The sequence below is a fragment of the Myotis myotis genome, unplaced genomic scaffold (assembly GCF_014108235.1).
Source record: "Myotis myotis isolate mMyoMyo1 unplaced genomic scaffold, mMyoMyo1.p scaffold_m19_p_2, whole genome shotgun sequence".
In the NCBI taxonomy this organism is placed as follows: Eukaryota; Metazoa; Chordata; class Mammalia; order Chiroptera; family Vespertilionidae; genus Myotis; species Myotis myotis.
The window spans coordinates 132,120,003-132,125,752 of record NW_023416324.1 but is presented as its reverse complement, the minus strand read 5'-3'; the positions used below and the strand labels follow the sequence as shown (position 1 = coordinate 132,125,752).

The window sequence follows — 5,750 nt, the reverse complement described above, 5'->3', positions numbered from 1 at the left end:
CAACAGGCCTAAATGATGTAAATTCATTCAGGAAAAAAATTTCCCAGTTATTAAAGACCTCAAGCCTAGCCCAGGGACTCCATACTTAATGTGGTAAGGCGCAAACTAGCGTTTAGAGGTGAACAAGGTGAAAAACAAGGAGATACAGAGTAACCTGAAAATGATGTTCCCTGGAGGTCCATGTTTGAGTTCAATTTGCAGATGATAATTTAGCAAAGAAATAACTGCAGAATATTTTCTTGTAATGATTTAAACATCAGTTCCCCAAATCTTGTTTGCACAATTTTAAAGTTATTTGCAAAAAGAACACTTCTGTCTGCTTCTTTTAAAACACTAAGAAGTTGAGGATTGTTAATTGGACAGCATACCAGCCTAGGGGCATCCCTCCAGCTCAAGGTATGTTTATGGAGTGTGTGCACAGCATGTATGGTCAATGTGAAGAGCCAGCTTTGGCCAGTGCAAACATTTTACTAGTAATTTGGATTAATAAAGACTATCTGCCTACTATGTGTTAGTTTTTTTAGGCCCTTGAGGATACAAAGCTAAGAAAGTCCCACGCCCTGCCATCCAGAATTCTATAATCTTCTCAGGGATGCAGACACAAAAACAGATAGCTTCAATATGTTAAATTAGAGATATAATGAGGACTCTATTTTAGAGCACAGAAGGGAAGTGGGTGGGAGGGTGGGCAGTATTAAGCCTCATCTTTGATTCAGGATTCCTGAAGAAGATGACTAATGTACTGGATAGGATGACTAAAGAGTTAGCAAGGTAGTAAAAGTTTAGAAAGGCAGCTAGGCACAAACAAAGACCTAAGGCATGAGTCAGTATAATATGTTCTGAAAACTGCAAGTTGTTTGGTACTGTGAAATAATACATTTCAAAGCACATAGTAGAAAGAGAGAAGGATTAAGAAGTATTTATGGCCAGTTATTGGAGAGACTCAGGTACTTGATTCTGTAGCTCACAAGGAACCAATCAGGCAGGAGTGAGTGGTAGAAAGTTCCCTGGGCAGTGTGGTGGGTGAATTTAAAAGGGACTGGATGAGAAGGACTCTAAGGTCCAGATGAGATATGGTGAGGAACTCATGCAAGATACTAAGTGTGCATGAAAGGAGTTCATAGATGAGAGAGCGTTTAAGGAGGTAAGCTTGGAGGAGGCCATGATGTATCCGAGGAGGAGAGGGGGGGAGTCCAGGAGGACACATGGTTTCTGGCATGTGTGCCTTGATGTTCTTACCTATGGTTAGGGAGACAAGAAAGAGCAGGGCAAGGGGAAAGGAAGCGAGTTCAATTTGGTACATGTTGAAAGTAAGGTGTCTGAGAAACATTCAAGTAAGTGGTCTGGCAGATAGAGGCCACTAAGACTGATGTTCGGAGGTTCCTTGTGATGACTATCTTCCTCCTGTCCAGTAGCTTACGGCAATTCTTCCTGGCACTGGCCCCAAGAAGAACATATCCAGAGAATCCAGCTGGAGGCATATTCCCTTTGCACTTGGAATATATTCCCTCCTGGGAAGCCTCTCCAGAGTGGCTAGGAAGCTAGTCTTTGAGTAGGGACCAAGAGACTCCAGTAGGATTGCGTGGCAGGTGAAAACTGTGGTGCCTCATAGGACACCGCAGTCAGTTACTTCTCTCAACCTGTTTCTACTGACCATGTGGGACAGCTTCAGATACTGAAGACAATGGGGTTGCCAACCATATTCCCATACCTTGTAGCCTGTTCTGTTTTTGTCTCCCAATCTCATCACAGAATCCCTTCCAACAGAATTGGATTGCTCAAGACCACATTCAAGTCTAACTGCATGTCCCAGACACCCACCTTTCCATCTTCCTTGCTTCATGCCAGACACGTCCCTCTGCCACCTCTGCCTCACCCACCACCCCAGATCAGTCAGCTCATTTGGTCTTGCATTTCACTCACAACATGAAGGATTCTGGATATAGGTTTTATTTAGTAACATATTTTTTCCTCCCATATTACAGACTTTGCAGCCCATTTTGTAAACTCAAGGACTTTTTATTAGTGGCGAGGTGACACAGTGAACTTAGATTTGTATCCCAAATCTACCACCGGAATATGGAAATATAAATAAAGGTAAAAATATTTCCTTTTTTTAGATTGGCATGAAAATTAAACAAGAAAGCAGGTTAAAGAGTGTGGAATGTGGTAGGTAGACAATAAGCATTGTCTTTCCCTTCCTGTCCTCTCTTTAATTCTAAGCTCTCATCTCTTCTTCATAGTGCATTTCATGTTTGTTTTTCTGCTTTCATATTTTTTTGAGTTTTTATTCCCTCATCCAATTTCCCTCCCCAAGTAACTCCTTTCTGGTTTCATACTCCCAGTGCAGAGATGAGGTAGAGCTGTGAAGAGAAACCTAGATTGTAAAACATGTACAGTTATATCAGTTTTCTTCTCTTGTCTCTCATTTCTTTTAAAGATACAGTCTCCCGGAGCAAGACATATCTTTACTTATTTCTATAGCTAAATAGCCACCCAATAGCTACTTAGCCGGCATTTCTAAATCATTACTGATGTGTATCTCGGTGGATTAAGTACAAGTGAGTCTCCTTTTTCTCTGCCACTTTTCTATGCCGCTCCTCTTGTCCCTATACTATAAGACCGAGGTAATCTGCTCATTAGTGCTTGTGTTTCTCACCCCTGTGTCCTGAGACAACATCTCTATAACAAAAGGTTGCAGGTTCCTTTCTGCATTCATTAATACCAAGCCCGTAGCTATGCAGCTCACTCCATAAATTAAATTAGGTAGATTAATAAGATCTCAGGTCTCCAAAGCTGTTTGTTTCTTTAACCATGCTAGAAAAGAAAGGAGATATTTTGTGTGCTGTTTAATTAAAGCATTAAGGGAATGGCAGTCTCCTCCATAGAAAAAAAACTCTACAAATTCAGGACATTTGATTGCATCAAATATACTTTCAGCTAATTAACAGAAAATTCACTAAAAATGGCTTCAAACTTTATCTCATATTTTAGAATCCAGAAGTAGCATTCATTTGTGGTTAATTCGGTGGGGCAGCCTTGTCACTAAGGACCCAGGTGCTTGGCATTGCACTAATCTGCCATGTCATGCATGTCAGCCATCCATGCCTCACAGATAAAACAGCTGTGGCAGAGCTAGGCATCATTTACCAACAAGACCATGTTTAGCAAAGAACAGAGCTTCCTCCCTGTGTATTCCTTTTTGTTAGGAAGGACACTTTTCCCAGGAGCACCCCAGCAGAATTCCTCCAGGTCCCACTCACCAGGACTGGATCACATACTCATGGCAACCAATCACTGGCAAGAGGCCGGGCACCATGCTTGCCTTAGACTTATCCTGACTCAAAGATCATGACACACCCTGTAGAGGAGGACAGAAGCTCATTCCTGAACACAGAACTCTGTGGAGGCACCTGAATAAAACTCAGTCTGTATCAGCTTGACAAAAAGAAGTGGCTGTTAGAGTTGCAACCTACAGTGTCTTGCCACAGTCATAGCAAATATTGGTTAAGTACTATTCCCCGGCATAATGCAGTGGATCAGAGCCGAGATTAGAGCTCCTGAGGCACAAAATTTAAGGCGACATTTACTCTTTTTGTTGTTACTTAGTTTTTATTTCATAATCATAAACTTAATTCTGCAATTCAGCTAGACTGGGAAGGGTAGGGAAATTATGGAACCCAATGAACTGGGGCAAGAGCACAAACATTATAGAACACTAGAGGCCCAGTGCATGAAATTCGTGCACTGGGGAGATGACCCTCAGCCCTCCTGCAATCCGGGACCCCTGGGGTATGGTCCCTAAGCCTGGCCAGGGATCAGGACCTATCGGGACTTTCCTTCCCCCAGCTGCAGGCAGCTGGCCCTGCCCCTGCACTGCCACTGTTTTCCATCTATGCAGTGCTGCCCACCCTCCCCACCACCGGTCGCCTCCCTCTGCGGGTGACAGGCATGGGGTGCGATCATGGCTGGCCTGGGCCTCCCTCTGTGGGGTGATCACTGGTCAGCCTCTGGCACCCACCACAGTGTCGCTAGCCAGTGGGGCAATCGATCACGGGGCCCCCAGATCGATCAATGACAGAGGGAGGCCCCATCCACCTGCCGTTGTGCCACCAGCCAGGTAGCCTCGGCCTTCCTCTGCTAGGCGACTGATGGGGAGCCCTGTGATCAATGGGGAGCCCTGTGATCAACTGCCCCAAAGAGGGAGGCCCAGGCTACCCAGCTGGGGCTCCACAATCCATCCCTGTACAGAGGGAGGACCCGCCCACCCACCGCAGCCTGCTAGCCTGGGCCTCCCTCCTTGGGGGGGATAGATCGTGAAGTTCCCTATCAATCATCACCCAACAGAGGGAGGCCCTGCCCACCAGGCTGGAGCTCTGCAATTGATGGCTCCACAGAGAGAGGCCTCACCCACCTGCCACAGTGCCATGGCTGAGTAGCCTGGGCCTCCCTCTTTGGGGCAATTATGGGGCGATGGCAGGGCCCCCCTGACCAATCGCATCATACCCGCCTTGGCTCCAGTGCATGTCATAGCGTGGTCGTCTGGAAGGTAGTCCAGACAGGCATTCTGCTGTTCGGTCCTTCGGTAGATTTGCATATTACGCTTTTATTATTATAGATTTCAAGCTAATGGGGGTGAGGGGGTCCTCTCCTGAGTTACAGAAGGAATGGTCTGGTAGTGAAGATAAAACACAATTCAAACTTATAAGAGTTGTCCACAGTCAGCAATGGTGTTCTTGCTGGTCTTGCTATTCCTGGACCCAAAGCGCTCTGTGGCTACCACTACATCCATGCCCCCTCTCACCTGACAGAAGACCACCCACTTGCCATCCAACCCCTCGGGCTTGGCAGTGCAGATGAAAAACTGGGAACTGTTTGTGTTATATCCAGCATTTGCCATGGACAAGATGCCAGGACCTGTATGTTTCAGGATGAAGTTCTCGTTCTCAAATGTCTCCCCATAGACGGACTTGCCACCTGTGCCATTATGGCGTGTGAAGTCACCATCCTGGCACATCAATACCAGAATAATTCTATGAAACAGGAACCTCTATAACCAAATCCTTTCTCCCCAGTGCTCAGAGCATGGAAGTTTTCTGCTGTCTTTGGAACTTTGCAAACAGCTCAAAGGAGATGAGGCCCAAGGGCTCGCCATTGATGGCGATGTCAAAGAACACAGTGGGGTTCACCATGGCTGGTCTCGGCAGCTCCAGGGTGGCGGCATCTGAAAAGCCAAGACATTTACTCTTTGCACTTGTCTGACCCTAACAGTAGATGACTTCTTAAATTTTGTGTCCTAGGAACCCTACTGGCTTCAACCTAGTCCTGCCTCTGGCTGTGGACACAGTACAAGCTCAATAAGTGCATTTTTTTAATTTTTAAGGTGTGTTAGGAAACCCATTTGCCCATAAATATCTCAACTGATTCTTAAAATTCTAGCAGTAGCAGTTTATTCCTTTGTGTAAAGCCTTGCCTTCAAATGCCCTTACAGGAGTTTATTAAACTATCACAATCTTTGCTCCTACAGAACAGATGCATTTTGGTTTTTTGTTGTCTTTTTTTAACTTTAAGATAGCATTCTTCTTCTTTTTTAATGTTTATTGGTTTTTAGAGAGAGAGGAAGGGAGAGGGAGAGAGAAAAACATCAATGATGAAAGAGAATCATTGATAGGCTGTCTCCTACACACTCCACACTGAGGATCCAGCCTGCAACCCGGACATGTACCCTTCACCAGAATCGAACCCGGGAC

The 5,750-nt window shown here is 45.3% G+C and overlaps 1 pseudogene; it reads right to left on the bottom strand.

The window, feature by feature from the left end:
• Positions 1 to 4,521: 4,521 nt before the first annotated feature.
• On the bottom strand, positions 4,522 to 5,192 carry LOC118676570 (annotated as a pseudogene).
• Positions 5,193 to 5,750: the final 558 nt, after the last annotated feature.